Genomic DNA, 23,314 nt, shown 5'->3' on the forward strand with positions numbered 1-23,314 from the left:
CTTTATTGACTATGCCAAAGCCTTTGACTGTGTGGATCACAATAAACTGTGGAAAATTCTGAAAGAGATGGGAATACCAGACCACCTGACCTGCCTCTTGAGGAATCTGTATGCAGGCCAGGAAGCAACAGTTAGAACTGGACATGGAACAACAGACTGGTTTCAAATAGGAAAAGGAGTACATCAAGGCTGTATATTGTCACCCTGCTTATTTAACTTATATGCAGAGTACATCATGAGAAACGCTGGGCTGGAAGAAGCACAAGCTGGAAGCAAGATTGCCGGGAGAAATATCAATAACGTCAGATATGCAGATGACACCACCCTTATGGCAGAAAGTGAAGAGGAACTAAAAAGCCTCATGATGAATGTGAAAGAGGAGGGTGAAAAAGTTGGCTTAAAGCTCAAGATTCAGAAAATGAAGATCATGGCATCTGGTCCCATCACTTCATGGGAAATAGATGGGGAAACAGTGGAAACAGTGTCAGACTTTATTTTTTGGGCTCCAAAATCACTGCAGATGGTGACTGCAGCCATGAAATTAAAAGACTCTTGGAAGAAAAGTTATGACCAACCTAGATAGCATATTCAAAAGCAGAGACATTACTTTGCTGCCTAAGGTCCGTCTAGTCAAGGCCATGGTTTTTCTGTGGTCAGGTATGGATGTGAGAGTTGGACTGTGAAGAAGGCTGAGCACTGAAGAATTGATGCTTTTGAACTGTGATGCTGGAGAAGACTGTTGAGAGTCCCTTGGACTGCAAGGAGATCCAACCAGTCCATTCTGAAGGAGATCAACCCTCGGTGTTCTTTGGAAGGAATGAAGCTGAAACTCTGTTACTTTGGCCACCTCATGCAAAGAGTTGCCTCATTGAAAAAGACTGTGATGCTGGGAAGGATTGGGGGCAGGAGGAGAAGGGGACTACAGAGGATGAGATGGCTGGATGGCATCACTGACTCAATGAACGTGAGTCTGAGTGAACTCCGGGAGTTGGTGATGGACAAGGAGGCCTGGCCTGCTGCAATTCATGGGGTCGCAAAAAGTCGGACACAACTGAGCGAGTAAACTGAACTGAGTAGTGGAAAACAATAGGTGTTACTTCTCATTGGAAATAGTGAAAATGTAACATACAGTACACAGGAGAGGATCTGTTTGTTAAGGTTCCAGAGGAACTCTTTTTTTAATCAAATAGGATAGCAGAGCCTTGACCAACAATTTCTGCAGCAGCTAGTCCAGGAGCAACAACTTCTGCAATAGTCAGCCCAGATCAAAATGGACTTGGCCAATGATCGCCAGCTTCCCCGTTTCCAAATTAGGAACAATCAAGGGGTGGGGCGGGCAAATACACTCCCTAATGAATCGCATAAGATGACCCATTTTGAGTTACCCTATGCCCATCTTTCGCCAACAGCCTTTAATCAAAGTATAATTAAAGCCTCCCTCTTTGTTCACTGTAAAACCTTCTAACTTTGCTGCCTGCCTTTGAGGTTATGTCAAATGCAACTTGTTTTATTTTCCTATGGCTGCATAACAAATTACCGCACATTTGCTGGCTTAAAACAGCACACATTTTTTATTTTAGCATTCTGGAAGTCAGAAGTCCAAAATGTCTCTTATGAGCCTAAAATCAAGGTGTCAGTAGAGTAGTAGTCCTGCTAGAGTTTCTAAGGAAGAATCCATTCCTTGTCTTTATTAGCTCTTGCAGGCTGTCAACGACTTGTGGTTGCGTATCTCTGACCTTTGCTTCTGCTGTCACATCTCTTCTGACTCTGAGTCTCTTATGAAGACCCTTGTGATTATATTCAGTCCCTTTTATTATCTAAGGTAATTTATTCATCTCAAGTTCCTTAAGTTAAACATATCTGCAAAGTCCATTTTTCCATGAAAGGCAACATACTTGTAGGTCTCAGGTATTAGCTGTGAACATCTGTGATGGTTAATTTCTGTGTCAGTTTTATTGGGCCACAGGGTTGCCAGATATGTGGCCAAACATTATTTTGTGTGTGTTCATTAGAGTGTTTTTGGATGAGATTAACATTTGAATCAGCAGATTTAGTAAAATAGATTGCCCTTCCTAATGTGGATGTTCCTAATCCATTCAGTAGGAAATCTGAATCAAACAAGGAGCCCAGTAAGGAACTTTGCTGGCCTTATTGTCTGGCTGGGACATTGGCCTTCTGTCTTTGGACTAAAAGTTTTGCCGTTGGCTCTCTTGGGCTTCTAGCTTGCCAGCTACAGATCTTGAGGCTTCTTAGCCAAATTTTTATAGTAATCTCATGTTTACTGAGTGATCCAACTCCTTATTATAAAATCTCTCTGTCTGTGTAAATATATATATATTTGTGTGTGTGTGTGTATATACTTATATACCTATCTATGTGCCTTTATACTTCTCCATCTAGCTAGATCTGTATCTTCTATTGGTTTTGTTTCTGTGGAAGACCTTGCTACTTTAAGATCTTTTTAGGGGTCATTATTTGGCCTAACATGCAAGTTATGGTGGCTGACTCCCTTGTTATAGCCAGCTCTGAAAATAGTCTCTGATTGTTCTCATTTGGTAGTCTTTGCTTATTTCCACATTGCAGATAGAATTTCTACATCATGTTGAGTGCCTAGTGCAAGGGGTATTAAAAGAGATCTATAGCAGCACCGCTGCAATTCATGGGGTCGCAAAGAGTCGGACACGACTGAGCGACTGAACTGAACTGAACTGATAGCAGCGCCGAAAGTATTACTTTTTACAGATTAAGGCAGAACTGGTAGCAAGTAATGTCAACGTTGTAACGTTTCTCTGACTAGCTTTATCAACACATTTCAAGGAGCAAGCCCGTGCTGTTTAGCCCTGAATTCAAGAAGCACAAAAAAGGATTGATTCTCTGATCTGGGAAGACACTGACGATTGCCAACATCAAAGAAAGAAATATGTGCAGATGAGTTTCTTTTTCTTTCACGTATTAAGTTATCATAATATCATTTATATGGTTTAAATATCCATTTCTACTGGGCTGAGTCTATTTGTCTCTCTCTCTCACACACACACAAAACGTTTGTCTGTGTGTACGTGTGTGTGTGTGTATATATACACACATACATGTATATATATGGTGGTTTAGTTAATTCATTTCTGACTCTTGTAACCCCATGGACAGTAGCCTGCCAGGCTCCTCTGTCCATGGGATTCTCCGGGCAAGAATACTGGAGTGGGTTGCCATTTCCTTCCCTAACCAGGATCTTCCCTAACCAGGGATTGAACCTGGGTCTCCTGCACTGTAGGCAGACTCTTTACTGACTGAGCTACAAGGGAAGCCCCCGTGTGTGTGTGTGTGTGTGTGTGTGTGTGTCTGTATACTCATATATATACACGTACACATATATGATGTGCTTAGTTGCTGTGTGTGTATAAATATATGTATACACACACACACACACACACACATATATATATGCTGTGCTTAGTGGCTCAGTGGTGTCTGACTCTTTGCAACTCCATGGACTGTAGCCCACCAGGCTGTCAGGGGTTTCTCCAGGCAAGAATATTGGAGTGGGTTGCTATGCTCTCCTCCAGGGGATCTTCCCAACCCAGGGATTGAACCCAGGCTTCCCACATTGCAGGCTAATTCTTGCTGTCTGAGCCACTAGGGGAGAACATATATATATATATGGAGAGAGAGAGAGAGAGAATGTGTATACTATAAACATACAATATCAGTTGTATATATGTGTATGTGTGTATATACAGCTGTATCTGATTATTTGTGACCTTATGGATCGTAGCCCACCAGGCTCCTCTGTCCACAGACTTTTCCAGACAGGAATACTGGAGTGCGTTCCCATTTCCTACTCCAGAGGATCTTCCAGATTCAGGGATTGGACCCACATCTCCATATCTCCGCACTAGTAGGCATGTTCTTTACCACTGAGCCACCTGGGAAGCCCTGTATATATCTACATGGACACACACTTCTATTTATTAATGGTAGTTAAGTTCTATAAAATTGTCATGAACATTGACTAAACTGGCATGGGATATAGAGGATCAAGTTCCGTGAACCTCTGGTCACAAAATTTTTATCAATTAAACAATATATAACCTTGTTTTATGTGTGCTTCTGTTTACAGATACCTTATTTAATATACATCTCTCACAAATAATTCATTGCATATTTTTGAATGATTAAAAGCCAGAGGATTTGGAAGCCATTTGTGTTATATAGGTTAATTTGCCAGTATCCTTGTAAGTCTTATCAGCCTTGAAAATCTACTATTCTGTAAATCACTTGCAGATACTTTAAAATTTCTTCTGTACTCTCCTGATTGGAACCTGTTTTATCTGTGTATTTAACACTTTCCTTACCATATAACTATTTGAAATATGAGACAGTCAGCACTAGCAGAGAACTTACCATTTTCCTGGGTAACATGACTATAATTTTCTTTTGCTTTGAGCCTCACAAAGGCTGTCCACCCTGCTTTTTTTTTTTCCCCTTTAAATTCAGTTATTAGCTCACAAATTCACAAATTTATCTGTTTTTCCGTAGTTTCATCACACATATAGATGTTATCTTAGCACTTTCTGGAACATCTTACATACAAATGGGCAAATTTCTGCTTCCTTTTTCTGAATGCACTGTATTGTTGGTTCATTAACATTGAACTCACGGTTAAGAACACTATAATTCATACCTGAATGAAGTTTATCCCACACGTAGATTTTCTCTGTAAGGCACATCACAGCTTTCTTGCACTTATGGACACTAGACAATGCTTAAGCACTATACTATAGGGCCATTTTAAACAGAAAACTCATCAACAAAGTCACATCATCAAAAAACCTTGAAAAAATGTGGTTCTAAATAAGCCGTGAGTAAGCTACTTGTTTACACATGATCTGAAACAAAATGGCAGAGTGTCACCTTGTTTGATCTCAGCTGGAACTAAGCAGATCAGGCAAGCCAAATTTTTTGTAGCTCTCTACATGTCTATGAAAGTACTTCAAGTATTGCTTTAGGGGTTCTAGAAAAATTTTAGCGCGTAGACAAATTTGCAAATACAGAATACACAGTAATTAGAATTGGCTGTTGAAGAGGTGTATGTGTGTCTTTCTGAATTATTCTTGAAATTTGTATGTAAATGAACGCACAGTGTCATTGAGGTCAACTCGTGATTATTTCTGCATTTCTGAGAGGACCTCTACCTTTCCATCTAAGTAGTAAGCAAAATAGACAAAATTCTCCAATCTTATGGAGTTTGCATTGGTGGTATATTAATTATTGACATATTGTATGAAACGTATTATGCCTAGATATGAATAGATTAACTTTAATTGTAACAGTTCCTATGATATTTTGCAATTTATTTTTATTACCTTCCTAAATTTCAATATATACTTCCTAACCCTGCCTCAGTAAAGCCTGTCCCTCACGACTGACTACATAGACTTTGAAGATCTAATCAATCTTGGACCTGCTGATGGGGAATAGCTTCCCAAGGACTAAACCCTGCTGAGAAGTGGCATCCTGTTTCCTCCCCTAGGGACACTTCAGCCTGTCCTTAAGCCTGTGCAGAGCTGACTGCTGACAAGGTGGCTTGTAAGAGCTGATCCTAGGTACGGCTTGCTATCTTCAAAAAAACTTGAACTTTCTTTCATTGGGAAGAAGTCCTATCGCCAGTTAGGTTGGCAGTCAGCTTATTCCATTTCGTCCAGTGCTCTCAGGTGTGATTTGCTATTTTTAGTATTACTCATCACATATCTGTTAAATTCTTCCTCAGGCCAAACACAAAGATTAGAATTATACATGAAAGTTTATGTTTTAAAATTTCTCTTTTTTTATGGGCATAATTTGTAGCTGGTATGTAGGGATGGGAAAAGCAAGCCAAAATTTAAAAACATCAATGGTCAACCAAGTATATCTAGTCAAGTAATTTGCACTGGGAAAATGATACCTTTTATACTGTGTTTCACGTAAATTTAATGTGGAGAACGTTTATGCACTGCTAGGTCTTCAGTGAAATATTTGTATGCTTAGTGAAACCAACCCAATCAAAACATTTTCTACTTTCATCTCTTCTTTGAATTAAATCCACATCTGATCTGATGTTTATAAAAAAAAAAAACAACAAAGCTGTGTTGTACAGTGACAAGATTTCAGATTTCCATTTTATAGTTTCATTCAGTTACCAGAAAGAGGTGTTGAAAATTGATGACTATGTAAAGATAGCGAGCAGTTGGATAATACTGGAAACATGAGTATTTTCTGCTAAAACACCTAATAAACCATTTTATTCAGCTTAATTATCTATAATTATGCTGTGTTTAAAAATAAGAATATTTTCTAGTAAACATTATAATCTTTTAAAAATCCCTGTGTAGATATGTAATCTTTTCAAATTAATAGTGATGAATCTTGACAGAATATGATAGCAATGTTAGAACCTCTTCTTTTATAATAGCTGCTACATTGATTTGGTTTGGAGTAGTAGTGAATCAGAATAATGGTGCTGCATTTTCCTGACTGTATTTTGCAATCTCTTAAATTATTAGTATTTTTATTGCCCCTAATAAAAACTAAACAGATCTTAAATTCATTAGCCAGGAAATCAGCATAAGTCACAGTGTCCTGTTATTAAGCTCTTTGTCAGTAATGATCCTTTTCACACATTAGGATTTCAGAATTCTTTCACATATACAATTTACCACATTGTAGGTTTCAGATGAAATAAACTATGAAAAGCTAATTAAAAGTTAAAGTACAGTTAATTAATCATATGGATAACATAGCACAATCTAATAGAGATATTAGGTTGCCATGACAAAGGACCAGGAACTCTTGGACAACTGCTTTGATTTCAGTATGCCCTTTTCAACAAAAAAAAGTTATTGTGTGTGTGTTTTTTCCCTCAACATCCTAATTCACATGGACATAGTGAATCCTAGCTAAAACATTCATGTGAAGTGTTTAGATTTCCTTTTATGAAACATAAAAAATGTACATCTTTGTTATGGTCATCGCCAAATACTTTGGTTTATCTCCAGCTTTACCTCCTGGTAACACATGTGTCTAGTTTAGAGCAGCATCTCAAATCATGTTAATCTGAGTTCTCCTCACTTATATACTTGGCAGAAGTTCTAGGCGTTTCTCAGGATCCCCTGTAAAATATTTTAAATAGTTCCCACACACATTAACACGTGGCCCAGATTCCTGTTAGGCACCCTAGTTTTGGGGTTTAGGCAAGTTCATTTTCCCTTAATGGTGGATGGTGGATGGTGGATGAGGTGGTCTCATAAGAGTTGCTCCTGCACTTCCATAATGGTCTCACTATCAAAGTCATTTGCCCTCACCACCCTTCTGCTTTCTCTAGTGCCTGCTCTTGGCTCCTTTTCATCCTTTTAAGGCGGCAGGGAAATTCCCTCCACTACTTTTTATTTATTTATTTTGAATTGGAGGAGAATTGCTTTACAGTGTCGAGTTGGTTTCTACCATACATATGGTGCTCCCACTGCAGAACTGTTGACGTGAATGCCTCTGATACTTGAGGACGTGGGTACAATTGATGGAGGATGACATGGCAAGCCACGGCAGTTGATTGCCTGGAGAATCCCACGGGCAGAGGAGCCTGGCGGGCTATAGTCCCTGGGGTCAGAAAGAGTTGGACATGACCAAAGCAGCTTAGCATGCCCAAATGGAGACCCACATACCATTGTCTAGATTTTTAATAATCACAAAATTCAACTTAAATATGATCTATTCTTCTTCCTCAACAGATGCCTTATAACAAATAAATAGCACATGATCTGGAATTGCATGGAATTACTCTCAAATAGTGTAAAGCTATTGTACTCGAAAATGAAATCACATCCTGTCTTTACTTCCCGAACTCAATCAGTTCAGTTCAGTTCAGTCACTCAGACATGTCCAACGCTTTGAAACCCCATGGACTCCAGCACACTAGTCCTCCCTGTCCATCACCAACTCCTGGAGTTTACTCAAACTCATGTCCATTGAGTTGGTGATGCCAGCCAACCATCTCATCCTCTGACATCCCCTTCTCCTCCTGCCTTCAATCCTTCCCAGTATCAGGGTCTTTTCAAATGAGTCAGTCCTTTACATCAGCTGGCCAAAGTTTCAGCTTCAGCATCAGTCCTTCCAGTAAATATTAAGGAATGATTTCCTTTAGAATGAATTGGTTTGATCTCCTTGCAGTCCAAGGGACTCTCAAGAGTCTTCTCCAACACCACAGTTCAAAAGCATCAATTCTTTGGCACTCAGCTTTCTTTATAGTCCAACTCTCACAGCCGTACATGACTACTGGAAAAACCATAGCCTTGACTAGCTGAACCTTTCTTGGCAAAGTAATGTCTCTTATTTTTAATATGCTGCCTAGGTTGGTCATAACTTTTCTTCCAAGGAGGAAGCGTCTTTTAATTTCATGGCTGAATCACCATCTGCAGTGATTTTGGAGCCCAAAAGAAGAAAGTCTGCCATTGTTTCCCCATCTATTTGCCATGAAGTGATGGGATCAGATCTTAGTTTTCTGAATGTTGAGCTTTAAGCCAACTTTTTCACTCTCCTCTTTCACTTTCATCAGGAAGCTCTTTAGTTCCTCTTCACTTTCTGCCATAAGGGTGGTGTCATCTGTGTATCTGAGGTTATTGATATTTCTCCCAGCAATCTTGATTCCAGCTTGTGTTTCATCCAGCCCAGCATTTCTCATGATGTACTCTGCATATAAGTTAAATAAACATTGTGACAATATACAGCTTTGATGTACTCCTTTTCCTATTTGGAACCAGTCTTTCTTTCCATGTCCAGTTCTAACTGTTGCTTCCTGACCTGCATACAGATTTCACAAGAGGCAGGTCAGGTGGTCTGGTATTCCCATTTCTTTCAGAATTTTCCACAGTTTGTTTTCCACAGTTCCACACAATCAAAGGCTTTGGCATATTCAATATAGCAGAAGTAGATGTTTTTCTGGAACTCTCTTGCTGTTTGGATAATCCAGTGGTTGTCTGCAATTTTATCTCTGGTTCCTCTGCTTTTCCCAAAACCAGCTGAAACATCTGGAAGTTCATGGTTCACATATTGTTGAAGCCTGGCTTGCAGAATTTTGAGCATTACTTTACTAGTGTGCGAGATGAGTGCAATTGTGTGGTAGTTTGAGCATTCTTTGGCATTGCCTTTGGGATTGCAATGAAAACTGACCTTTTCCCATCCTGTGGCCCCTGCTGAGTTTTCCAAATTTGCTGGCATATTGAGTGCAGCACTTTTACAGCATCATCTTTTAGGATTTGATAGCTCAACTGGAATTCCATCACCTCCACTAGCTTTGTTCATAGTGATGCTTCCTAAGGCCCACTTGACTTTACATTCCAGCATATCTGGCTCTAGGTGAGTGATCACACCATCATGATTATCTGGGTCGTTAAGATCTTTTTTGTACAAATCTTCTTTGTGTGCTTGCCACCTCTTCCTGAACTCAATAGTACTCTATTTCAATCTAGTCAGATCTATATAGGTAATTGCAATTATTATTAGTGTTAGTGAAGAATGGTCCCAATATGCTAAACATTTTGAGAAAAGTACTGTTTGGCTTAGGTCAATGACTCTAATGTTATTGTATTATGTTTGGCCTCAGACTCACTGTAACTCAATTGGTAACATTTTTAGATTAAAATAACCTAAAGTTTCAGTTCAGTTCAGTTCAGTCGCTCAGTCATGTCCAACTCTTTGCTACCCCATGAATCGCAGCATGCCCGGCCTCCCTGTCCATCACCAACTCCCGGAGTTCACTCAGACTCACTTCCGTCAAGTCAGTGATGCCATCCACCCATCTCATCCTCTGTCGTCCCCTTCTCCTCCTGCCCCCAATCCCTCCCAGGACCTTGATTTTTCTTTAAACAGCTGTCTACATAGATTCCTGGGAATAGAAATGTATATAATACAAGGGAAAGGAAAAATGATATCAATGATTTAATAGTTTAAAAAAGTGATTAAAAATGTTATCAAGAGTTTTTTTGTTTGTTTGTTTCCAGACACTGAGTTAGAAAGTATTATTTAGAAATTAACCCACAGGGAGACATCTTTATGAGATGCTCATAGAAAAATGATTACTGAAATGTTAAGTGGTAACTGGGCTTCCCAGGGGGCTTAGTGTTAAAAATCTGCCTGCCATTGCAGGAGGCACAGGTTCAGCCCCTGGGTGGGGGAGATCCTCTGGAGAAGGAAATAGCAATGCACTCCAGTATTCTTGCCTGGAAAATTCCATGGATAGAGGAGCCTGGCTGACTACAGTCCATGGGGTCATAAAGAGTTGGACATGACTTAGCAACTAAACAACAAGTGATAACTGCTACCTTAAAAGTCAAAATAAGTTCTGGATCTTAGAAATAGTAAGACCACTATTCTTATCTGCATTTGTCATTCAGTTTCTTGACCTCTACCCACTTTACAGAGGATGTTTCTAAGAATGGAGGTGATGATTCAGAAAAGTAAAACAAATGGCATTCCATATACTCATTTCACGTTTTGGAGGGCATAAGTAGTGACAGCTGATCCCTCTCTGTTTTGGTATTTTATGTGTAATAATTGACAGGGTGCTATGATTTCCACTCAGTACTACTCTACGCAAACAATAACTATCTGATGAGGATGTAACAGATATTATCAAGCAACTGTGTCTTTCTAAAATAAATGATACAGCTTTTTGTGTTAGGTGAGGATGGGAATGATATTTGGCTGTTGATAGGACATTGTTTTATTCCTCTTGTAGGACAACTGTTCCAAGTGTGGACCAAGTGATGGGAATGAATGTCTTTCACAGGCTGATCATTATCTTCTGAATTGAACTGATGAGTGACTCATAAGAGGCACATCTTAAATATAAGAATACATAAAGTTTGATGTATGGTTTTTTTTTTTTTTTTCCCTTGAGGAGAAACCCAGGAGAGGACTGGCTAAGTCATATGGTAGTTGCATACTGGCATTTTTGTGACCCTGTCAAATTATTTTTCAATGTGATTGCACCATTTTACATCCCCACTACTGAGTATGAGAGTTCCCGTTGATTCACGTCCTTGCAACAGTTGGTATTGCTAGTCTTTTTAGCTATTTTAATAGATGCTTGGTGGTATATTATTGAAGTCTTAATTTACATTTGAAAGTGAAAGTGTTAGTAGTTCAGTGGTTTCTGACTCTTTGAGATGCCATGGGCTGTAGCCTGCAGGCTCCTCTATCCATGGAATTCTCCAGGTGAGAATACTGGTGTTGGTTGCCATTCCTTTCTCCAGGAGATCCTCCCAACCCAGTGATTCAACCCTGGTCTCTTGCATTGCAGGCAGTTTCCATACTATCAGAGCCACTATGGAAGTGACTTAATTTCTATTTCAGTTCAGTTCAGTGGCTCAGTTGTGTCCGACTCTTTGTGACCCCATGGACTGCAGCACACCAGGCTTTCCCGTCCATCACCAACTCCCAGAGCTTACTGAGACTCATGTCCATCGAGTTGGTGATGCCATCCAACCATCTCATCCTGTGTCCTCCCCTTCTCCTTCCACCTTCAATCTTGCCCAGCATCAGGGTCTTTTCCAATGAGTCAGTTCTTCGCATCAGGTGGCCAAAGTATTGGAGTTTCAGCTTCAGCATCAGTCCTTTCAATGAAAATTCAGGACTGTTTTCTTTTAGCATTGACTGGTTTGATCTCCTTGCAGTCCAAGGGACTCTCAAGAATCTTCTCCAACACCACAGTTGAAAAGTATCAATTCTTCACCATTCAGCTTTCTTTATAATCCAACTCTCATATCCATACATGAGTACCGGGAAAACTATAGTCCTGACTAGACGAATCTTTGTTGTCAAAGTAACGTCTCTGATTTTTAATATGCTGTCAAGGTTGGCCACAGCTTTTCTTCCAAGGAGCAAGTGTCTTTTAATTTCATGGCTGTACTCACAATCTGCAGTGATTGTGGAACCCAAGAAAATAAAGTCTGTCACTGTTTCCATTGTTTCCCATCTATTTGCCATGAAGTGATGGGACCAGATGCCATGATGTTAGTTTTCTGAATGTTGAATTTTAAGCCAACGTTTTTACTCTCCTCTGTCACTTTCATCAAGAGGCTCTTTAGCTCCTTTTCACTTTCTGTCATGAGGGTGGTGTCATCTGCGTATCTGAGGTTATTGGTATTTGTCCCTGCAATCTTGATTCCAGCTTGTGCTTCTTCCAGCCCAGCATTTTGCATGATGTACTCTGCATTTAAGTTATAAAAGCTGGGTGACAATGTACAGCCTTGATGTACTCCTTTCCTAATTTGGTACCATTTTGTTGTTCCATGTCCGGTTCTAACTGTTGCTTCTTAACCTGCATACATATTTCTCAAGAGGCAGGTCAGGTGGTCTGGTATTCCCATCTTTTTCAGAATTTTCCAGTTTGTTGTGTTCCACACAGTCAAAGGCTTTGGTGCAGTCAGTAAAGCAGAAGTAATTGTTTTTCTGGAACTCTCTTTCTTTTTTGATGATCCAACAGATGTTGGCATTTTGATCTCTGGTTCCTCTGCCTTTTCTAAATCCAGCTTGAATATCTGGAAGTTCATGGGTACTGTTGAAGTCTGGCTTAAGGAATTTTGAGCATTACTTTGCTAGCATGTGAGATGAGTGCAATTTGCATTTACCCAATGAATAATGATATCTTGAGTATCTTTCTTATATGCTTATTTGCTGTCTATATGTCATTTTTTGGGAAGTATCTTTTCAAATATTTTGTCCAGTTTTTATTAGGTGGTTTATTTTCTTCTTATGGAGTCATAGAGAGTTCCTTAAATATTGTCAGTACAAATTCCTGATTAAATATGTGATTTGCCAGTAGGGTCTCTTGTCTGTGTATTGTCTTTTCATTCTTTTAACAGTATCTTTCAAAGAAAAGATGTTCTACATTTTTATGAAGTAGGTAACTTTTGAAACTAAATTATACTTTTGTGTTTTTTTCCTAGAAGTTTATAGTTTTAGGCTGTACATATTTGTCTGTGACCCACTTTGATTGATTTTTGTACATGGTGTGTAATATGGGTTAAATTTTGCTTTATGATTTTCCATATGGCTATGGGTCTTTTTCCAGAACTATTTTTTGAAAATACTATTCTTTCTCCATTGAATGGCCTCTGCTAAAAATCAATGGTTAATGTATGTTTCAGTATATTTCTGAAATCTCATTGCTGTTCAATTAGTCTGTTTATCTTAGCACTACTGTATTGATTACTGTAGCTTATAATGAATCTTGAAGTAAGGTAGTGTGACTCTTCAATGTTTTTTTCTTTCTCAAAGTTGTTTTGGCTTTTTTGGTCCTTTGCATTTCCATATAAATTTTAGAATAAGCTAGTCAATTCTACAAAACAAAAACAAAAACAAAAACCCAACAACAAACCTGCAGAGATTATGATTGGGATTGCTTTGTATCTACAGTTCAATTTTGAGGAGAGTAACAGCTTAATGAAATCGAGCCTTTTAACCCATGGACACAGTATATTTCCCAATTTATTTTTGACTTCTTTAATTTCCATTGGCTAAATTCTGTAGATTTCAGTACACATATCTTACATAGTTTTTTTCAGAGGTATTGTGTCATTTTTTGAAGCTTTGTAAACGAAAACTTCAAAATTTAAATTTGTGATTATTTCTTGTTATACAGATATGCAGTAGATTTTTATATGATCTTGTGTTCCATAGTTTTTTAAATTAACTTTTTAATTCTTGTGGCATTTTTTTAGATGTTATAGCAGTTTTATATAATAATGTTATCTGCGAGTCGGATTTTTATTTTGCTTTCTAATCTGTCTGCCTTTTATTTTATTTTCTTGCTTAGGTGCACTAATTAGGACTCTAGAACAGCTGAATTGAAGTGATGATTTTGGAGATGCTTGCCTTATTCTAGATTTTGGGGGGTACAAGTTCAGTCTTTTACCATTAAGTGTATTAGATGTAGAGTTTTCATAAATAACGCTTATCAAGTTTGGGAAGTTCTTTTCTTGGTTTGTTTAGTGTTCTTTTAAGAAGTATACCCATGGCTGATTTGTGTCAATGTATGGAGAAAGCCATTACAATATTGTAAATTAATTATCCTCCAATTAAAATAAATAAATAAATTTTAAAAGTAATATATATTGAATTAAAAAAATTTTCTGCATCTGTTGAAATGGTCATGTAATTCTCCTTCTTTACTACATTAATTTAATACATTAAATTTTATTGCTTTTAAAATTTTAAACCAAGCTTATATTTCTGGAATAAAAGCTAGCTTTATCCTTTCAGGTCTTACCTAAGATTTACTCGGCAGCCCAGAACAGCATTTAGTCTAATTTTCCCTCCACTGAGATAAAACTCTTCTAAGTACTCCTCCCCTAAGTCCATCAGCTGTGTTCTACTCTGGATGGTGAGGACAGGAAATATTTTTAGCTGTGTGCAGTCTCCAAGTAATGTTCTTTGTTCCCTCTTATCCTTTCCAGTGTTTCCTTTCCCAGAATAAGGTGATTTCTTTTAAGTGTATGTGATGAGCAGTACTCAGCTCAGACTTGAGAAGGCCCCTGCACAGACCTCTGGGGTGTCCTCTCTGTGCTGTCATCTGCTCTCCGACACCCTTTCTTATGAACTCTAGCTGCGTTGGCTCCTCCAAGCTTCTATGTCTATCTTTTTCATTTCTGATCTCTCCTCCTCGCACACTGTGTGGAAACATCCGGAAGTCACGTCATGCGTGTGTGCTAACTCGCTTCCGCCATGTCCAGCTCTGTGCGACCCTGGGGACTGTAGCCTACCAGGCTCATTCAGACAATTTTGGTGTTCACCTGTGTTGTGTTCTTTGCCTCAGGGATCGTTGTCATTGTTGCCTGGGCCCATTTCTTGGAAAGGTATTTTTCATGTATTTTTGCTTGTTTCAGGTAGAAGGGTTTAGGGGAACAGAATTTGTTACCCTAAATATGTCTCTCTGGTATAGTATTTATTTTAAGCTGGTTATTTTCTAAGAAACAGCAGACTTGGGAAAACTCTAAAAAAAGAGTTTTTGTTTATTGTTGTTGTTTGGTTGCTCAGTTGTGTCTGACTCTTTGCAACCCCCTGGTCTATAGCCTACCAGGCTTCTCTGTCCATGGGATTTCCCAGGCAAAAATAGTGGAGTGGGTTGCCATTTCCTCCTCCAAAAATGAGTAGGAGTTGTGAAACATTTATTTTGTAAGAGAAATCTCCATTTGTAAGGTTGTTTCCCCTATTATACCTGGAAGTAGAGGAAGAACAAATCTTATCAATGGAGAAGGCAATGACTTTATGTCATAATCTTACCCTTGTTTTCTGTGCATTTCCTGATTACTTCCTATATCTGACTTTCTCCACACTCAATATCCTCTTTTTGTCTTTAGCTGAGGCTGGAATTGAAGCTGAGGGCTTTGGTCTTTTTGGTGTTACCTGGTTTTCTTGGGTCTCTCCTCTGTATACAATGTATTAACTTTTGTGTGGTTTTTCTCCTATTAATCTGCATCCTGTTCAGATCAATCAGAAGAAGCTAGAAGTCTAGAGGAAAATCTCTTCCTGCCCCCAACATGGGTAAATGTAGTTCCATGTTGACCAGAAGAAGCCTCCATTGCCATTTTTAAACAGTTGGCCCTACATATCTAAAGGTTCCATATTCATGGATTTAGCTGACTGTGGATAGAAAATATTAAAAAATAAATTCCAGAAAATTTCAAAAAGCCAAATTTGAATTTGCCACATGCTAGCAACTGTTTATCTGGCATTTCATTGTACTTACAATAATTATTTACATATAATTACATTGTGTTAGATATTACAAGTAATCTAGTGATGGTTTAAAGTACTTGAGACGATTAACAGAGGTTATTGGAGAAGGAAATGGCAACCCACTCCAATATTCTTGCCTGGCGAATCCCATGAACAGAGGAACCTGGCGGGTTACAGTCCATGGGGTTGCAAGAGTCAGACATGCCTGAGTGACTTTCACTACTACTACAACTACAGAGGTTACATGCAAATACTATGCTATTTGATGTAAGGAACTGTCACTGAACACAAGTTCATGTGCCCGAGGCACAGTGAGGCCAAGCAAACTGAAACATCAGAGTCTGGAGCAGAGAAAGGTTTACTGCAGGGTTGAGCAAGGAGAACAGGTGCTGAGAAATATATGTAATCAAGCATACATCTTGGTGAAAGATTGATACCAGTCACAAACATAGCTTCTCTGTTGACTCAGTGGTAAAGAATCTGCCTGCAGTGCAGGAGATGCAGGGTCAATCCGTGGATCAAGAAGAGTCCCTGGAAAGAGAAGTGGTGACCCACTCTAGTATTCTTGCCAGGGAAATCCCATGGACAGAGGAGCCTTGCAGACTACAGTCCATGGGGTCCCACATGAGTATGAAACATCTTAGCAACAAAACAACAACAATAAAGTCACAAAACACAGATCAAGTTAAGGATTTTGGTGCCTATCTGTGTATGGGAGGATGCAAGAAACTGGAGTCATTGAAATTCTTCCTTGGATGTGCATTTTAATTACCTAAGGCCTATATATCCAAAACACAAAGCACTTCAACCTGATTTTTATCCTGAATTCCTTTCAGGGTCTACTGCGCCAGTGACTGCAGTAGCTAATGACTTGATCTTTGTGGAACTGGATTGGTTTTTTTTCCATCCTAGGTTTTCTAAATTTTTTTTTATAATCTAGGTACTTTTCAGTAAGATTAGTTAATTTCTATTTTTTAATATTAAATTTCATCAAATTAAAAGGAATTTTCCTCAATTTTTAAAATTTGAAAATCTGGATTTTTTTTTTTTTGCAGTTCTCAGAAACTTTCATAACAATGATTTGATAGTATGATTTGGAACCAGTTTTCCCACCTGCCAGTGGAGGCGATGCAAGGGACACAGGTTCGATCCCTGGTCCCAGAAGACCCCCTGGGTAGGAAATGGCATGTCATTCCAGTATTCTTGTTTGTAAAATCCCATGGACAGAGAAACCTGGTGTGCTACAGTCCATGGAGTCACAAAGAGTCAGATATGACTGAGCAACTGAGCATAACAATAACAGTGGTAATATGACTTGAAACCAGCAAAATGTCTTTGAAATTTGTGACTCCACACATTTCGTATGCTTGTTGTCTTCATAGCATCAATTGCTCCAATTCCCTTGAAGAGTTTTACTATCCCCATTTACTCAGTCACTAAATATATGACAAGCTTGAGGAATGAAGTGACAAATCAAACACAAGTCTTGGTGCTGTAGTAGAGGAAAGCCATGCTATTAACAAGTGAATGTAATAAAATGCTAATTCTCAGGCAGTTAAACACAACTTCTTTGCTAGTCATTGCAGTGTTTGGTGATCAAATATAAAATGCAGTGACATCCAAAGAAACTGAAGCCCTGGTAAGGCCATAGTCTATGAGGATAAATGCTGTTCACTCATTTTCGCTGAACAAAACCACTGTAAGTGAAATAATTACCTATATCTAATTTTATTTTGTATATTTTCTCCTCTCAGTTTATATATAATTCTGTAATCAGCATCCATTTTTGAGAGAGGAGAGAGAAGCATAAATATATTCTTTAAAATAGATAGAGGAGCATGGAGAGTTTTTAAATGTGAAACTATTTTTTAAAATAAAATTCATTTTTCATAATTTTATTTATATTATCATATTTTGTAATTTTATTTATTTATGGGTACATGCTAGTAAAGTAATGCTCAAAATTCTCCAAGCCAGGCTTCAGCAATACGTGAATTGCGAACTTCCAGATATTCAAGCTGGTTTTAGAAAAGGCAGAGGAACCAGAGATCCAATTGCCAACATCCACTGGATCATCAAAAAAGCAAAAGAGTTCCAGAAAAACATCTATTTCTGCTTTAATTGACTATGCCAAAGCCTTTGACTGTGTGGATCACAATCAACTGTGAAACATTCTGAAAGAGATGGGCATACCAGACCACCTGACCTGCCTCTTGAGAAACCTGTATGCAGGTCAGGAAGCAACAGTTAGAACTGGACATGGAACAACAGACTGGTTCCAAATAGGAAAAGGAGAACATCAAGGCTGTATATTGTCACCCTGCTTATTTAACTTCTATGCAGAGTACATCATGAGAAATGGTGGGCTGGAAGAAGCACAAGCTGAAATCAAGATTGCAGGGAGAAATATCAATAACCTCAGATATGCAAATGATACCACCCTTATGGCAGAAAGTGAAGAGGAAATAAAGAGCTTCTTGATGAAAGTGAAAGAAGAGAGTGAAAAAGTTGGCTTAAAGCTCAACATTCAGAAAACGAAGATCATGGCATCCGGTCCCATCACTTCATGGGAAATAGATGGGGAAACACTGGAAACAGTGTCAGACTTTATTTTGGGGGCTCCAAAATCACTGCAGATGGTGACTGCAGCCATGAAATTAAAAGACACTTACTCCATGGAAGTAAAGTTATGACCAACCTAGATAGCATATTCAAAAGCAGAGACATTACTCTGCCAACAAAGGTCCGTCTAGTCAAGGCTATGGTTTTTCCAGTGGTCATGTATGGATGTGAGATTTGGACTGTGAAGAAAGCTGAGCACCGAAGAACTGATGCTTTTGAACTGTGATTTTGGAGGACTCTTGAGAGTCCCTTGGACTGCAAGGAGATCCAACCAGTCCATTCTAAAGGAGATCAGTCCTGGGTGTTCTTTGGAAGGAATGATGCTAATGCTGAAACTCCAGTACTTTGGCCACCTCATGTGAAGAATTGACTCATTGGAAAAGACTCTGATGCTGGGAGGGATTGGGGGCAGGAGGAGAAGGGGACAACAGAAGATGAGATGGCTGGATGGCATCACTGACTCGAAGGACATGAGTTTGGGTGAACTCCGGGAGTTGGTGATGGACAGGGAGGTCTGGCGTGCTGCGATTCATGGGGTCGCAAATAGTCGGACATGACTGAGCGATTGAACTGAACTGATGCTGGGCCTTCACTGGGCTTTTCTCTACTTGCAGAGGGTTGGGGCCACTTTCTAGTTAGAGAGCTGCACAGCCTTCTCATTGCAGTAGCTTCTCTTATTGCTGGGCACGGGCTCTAGGGTGTGAGGGCTTCCAAAGTTGTAGTGTGTGGCCTCAGTAGCTGCTATTTCCAGGCTCTAGAGCACAGGCTTAGTAGTTGTGGTGCTTGGGCTTGGTTCCTCCAAGGCATGTGGGATCTTCCTGATCCAGGAATCAAACCCATGTCTCCTACACTGGCAGGTAGATTCTTTACCACTGAGCCACCAGGGAAGCCCTGAAACTTTAATAAGATGGAATTTTTAAAAGCGCATGCTGAAAACTAAATGCATATTCTGAAATATTAAAGACATTCATTTTGTAGCAAATTTTGGTACAAATATATTTAATATGTGAAAAGACATCTAGCAGTATTCTGGTATCAACTTCTAAATCATGTATATTAAAAAGGAACAACCTGTGATCTCAACCTGTTGAGATCTCAACCTGACCTGTTGATCTCTACTTAGTTTTTTTCTGACTGTCATCCATCCCTTACAAATTAGGATTCCTGTTTCTCACTTCAATGTGTTTAAATATCAAAGGACATCCTTACTTTTTCCTTAACCATTTTTTTTTCACGTTAAATGTTTATGTACCTAGTATTTATCAGTTGCTCTCTGTGAAAATCTTTCTTTTACCCTGTGAGGCTCTGTAACCCAAAGGCTATCTGATTATTTTACTTCTGCCCTTTATAATTGCTTTTTTGCTTTTGCTTCTTCTTTTAATTTTTTCTTTTCTTTTCCATTTTTCTCCATCAACTGTGTCTTTCTGCGATTAGCAGCTGTCTCTCATGGCTGAAGTGAAGTGAAGTGAAGTGAAGTGAAGTGAAGTCGCTCAGTCGTGTCCGACTCTTTGCGATCCCATGGACAGTAGCCTACCAGGCTCCTCCCTCCATGGGATTCTCCAGGCAAGAGTACTGGAGTGAATTACCAGGTTTTTCCAGCATATAGGGACAAATGTAAGGGCTTCCCAGGTGGCGCTAGTGGTAAAGAACTTGCCTGCCAATGCAGGTTGATGTAAAAGATGTGGGTTCGAACGCTGGTTCAGGAAGATCCCCTGGCAACTCACTCCAGTATTTCTTGCCTGGGGAACCCCATGGACAGAGGAGCCTGGTCGGCTCCAGTCCATAGGCTTGCAAAGAGTCAGACACTGCTGAAGTGACTTAGTACGCATGCATGCAGGGGCACATGTAACTTTGTACCTTTTCACTTGTCCATTTTTGGGTTAAAAACTAATCATCTGGTATAATAAGTGCTAAAAATAGGTCCCCCCCTTTGCTCACCATGACTCATCCTATTCATTGCAAAGTAAAAATGCTGGGATGATTTACTAAGAATTTCAGAATATGTACCTGGCGATACATGGGCAGCCAGGGGACAGAGAAGAGAGGAGCAGAACTGCCCTGTGGTCAAGTGCAAACAGTGCAATTAGAGGGAAGTTAGGGTTCTTGGTGCTAATCTTGTTCTATCACTTACCCGGTTACTTTAGAAAGTCAAACTCCCTATTGTTCCTTGTTTAGTAACATAAAGGATGTCAGTTCACTTTAACATACATTAGGCCTCAGAAATGGAAAGAAAGATGGACTATTTCAGATAATATGTATTTAAGGCAAGTAATTTTCTAAGCCTCAGAGTTTGTGATTGGGATGGTCGAGGATTAAAATCTCAGACAGCTAAAATGTGAACCGCATGGAAACAAAACTTTACAGCTATTTCTAACCGTCATGCTCTGTATCTGTGACACATGCTTAAGGATAAAACTGCAAAGTCACAAAGAACTTCTTTTAATTATTAATAAAAAATATTAATGAAAAGCCAAAATAGATTATCATGGGTTTCTATTCAGGAGAAAGTGTAGTAATGATTTTGCAATATGTGGAAGTGACTTAAATAAATAAAAATACTCAGACCTTTATTCCTCCTGGGTCAGATAAATCTTCTTAGATAGGCTACAGATTCTTTGAGGGATTTTCTGTTTCAGTATATTAATATTGTAAAAAATGAACACTGTGCATTATTCCTAGAAGGTGTCTATAGTGTCTGTTGGATGATTTTATTAAATGTAGAAATTAGGACACTTCTAACAGGTTTTATTGGTACAAATCTCCCTTCTGAAGTGTTCCTATTTAACCATTGTGTACCAGAATGAACACTGCTTATTACAGAAGATAATATCCATCATAGATTTCCTCAAAGTTGAAATAGTTGAAATAGCTAGTTGGGGGCTAGTGTTCATCCATATCCAAAAATCAGTTAAGTGTTAACTCTCTTTCATTTTATAACCACCTATGTTTTCTTATACCATTATTTTCAGAAATACCTTGCATATCTTCTACTTGCTCTCTGGTCAGTTTTCATTGCAATCCCAAAGAAAGGCAATGTCAAAGAATGTTCAAACTACTGCACATTTTCACTCATCTCACACGCTAGTAAAGTAATGCTCAAAATTCTCCAAGCCAGGCTTCAGCAATACGTGAACCGTGAACTTCCTGATGTTCAAGCTGGTTTTAGAAAAGGCAGAGGAACCAGAGATCAAATTGCCAACATCCGCTGGATCATGGAAAAAGCAAGAGAGTTCCAGCAAAACATCTATTTCTGCTTTATTGACTATGCCAAAGCCTTTGACTGTGTGGATCTCAATAAACTGTGGAAAATTCTGAAAGAGATGGGAATACCAGACCACCTGACCTGCCTCTTGAGAAACCTATATGCAGGTCAGGAAGCAACAGTTAGAACTGGACATGGAACAACAGACTGGTTTCAAATAGGAAAAGGAGTACATCAAGGCTGTATATTGTCACCCTGATTATTTAACTTATATGCAGAGTACATCATGAGAAACGCTGGGCTGGAAGAAGCACAAGCTGGAATCAAGATTGCCGGGAGAAATATCAATAACCTCAGATATGCAGAAGACACCACCCTTATGGCAGAAAGTGAAGAGGAACTCAAAAGCCTCTTGATGGAAGTAAAAGTGAAAAAGTTGGCTTAAAGCTCAAGATTCAGAAAATGAAGATCATGGCATCTGGTCCCATCATTTCATGGCAAATAGATAGGAAAGAGTGGAAACAGTGGCTGACTTTATTTTGGGGGGCTCCAAAATCACTGCAGGTGGTGATTGCAGCCATGAAATTAAAAGACACTTACTCCTTGGAAGTAAAGTTATGACCAACCTAGACAGCATATTAAAAAGCAGAGACATTACTTTGCCAAGAAAGGTCGATCTAGTCAAGGCTATGGTTTTTCCTGTGGTCATGTATGGATATGAGAGTTGGACATAAAAGAAAGCTGAGTGCTGAAGAATTAATGCTTTTGAACTGTGGTGTTGGAGATGACTCTTGAGAGTCCGTTGGACTGCAAGGAGATCCAACCAGTCCATCCTAAAGGAGATCAGTCCTGAGTGTTTATTGGAGGGACTGATGTTGAAGCTGAAACTCCAATACTTTGGCCACCTGGTGTGAAGAGCTGACCCATTTGAAAAGACCCTGATGCTGGGGAGATCGAAGGCAGGAGGAGAAGGGGATGACAGAGGATGAGATGGTTTGATGGTATCACCGACACAATTTACATAGGTTCGACTGGACTCCAGGAGTTGGTGATGGACAGGGAGGCCTGGCATGCTGTGGTTCATGGGGTCGGAAAGAGTCGGACATTACTCAGTTACTGATCTGAACTGAACTTGCGTATCTTCTATTATACTTTGACTCACCATAGGAAAGGAAAGATGCCCCCCACTCACACCTAGTTATCGGCCCCTAGTGAATTATATTGTTTAATTATAGGCCTTTAGTGAACTTATTGCTCTTATGTTAAATAATATTATAATTAATTGCTATTAATAGCAATATTTATTTATGTTTAAATTTTATTTATTTATTTATATTTTACTTTACACTACTGTATTGGTTTTGCCATAAGAATCTAGTTTATTTAGAATTTAACCTTTTTTTGTTCTGCGTATTTGGGAACAAAATGACTAGGAAGAAAGAGAGCTAACTACTGCAGAAATGCTATTTGCTATTTGGTTTTCATCTATCAGTGCAGTTCAGTTCAGTCGCTCAGTCATGTCCGACTCTTTGCAACCCCATGAATCGCAGCACGTCAGGTCTCCCTGTCCATCACCACCTCCCGGAGTTCACTCAGACTCACGTCCACTGAGTCAGTGATGCCATCCAGCCATCTCATCCTCTGTTATCCCCTTTGCCTACTACACCCAATCCTTCCCAGCATCAGAGTCTTTTCCAATGAGTCAACTCTTCGCATGAGGTG

The sequence above is a fragment of the Oryx dammah genome, unplaced genomic scaffold (assembly GCF_014754425.2).
Source record: "Oryx dammah isolate SB20612 unplaced genomic scaffold, SCBI_Odam_1.1 HiC_scaffold_3, whole genome shotgun sequence".
Lineage (NCBI taxonomy): Eukaryota > Metazoa > Chordata > Mammalia > Artiodactyla > Bovidae > Oryx > Oryx dammah.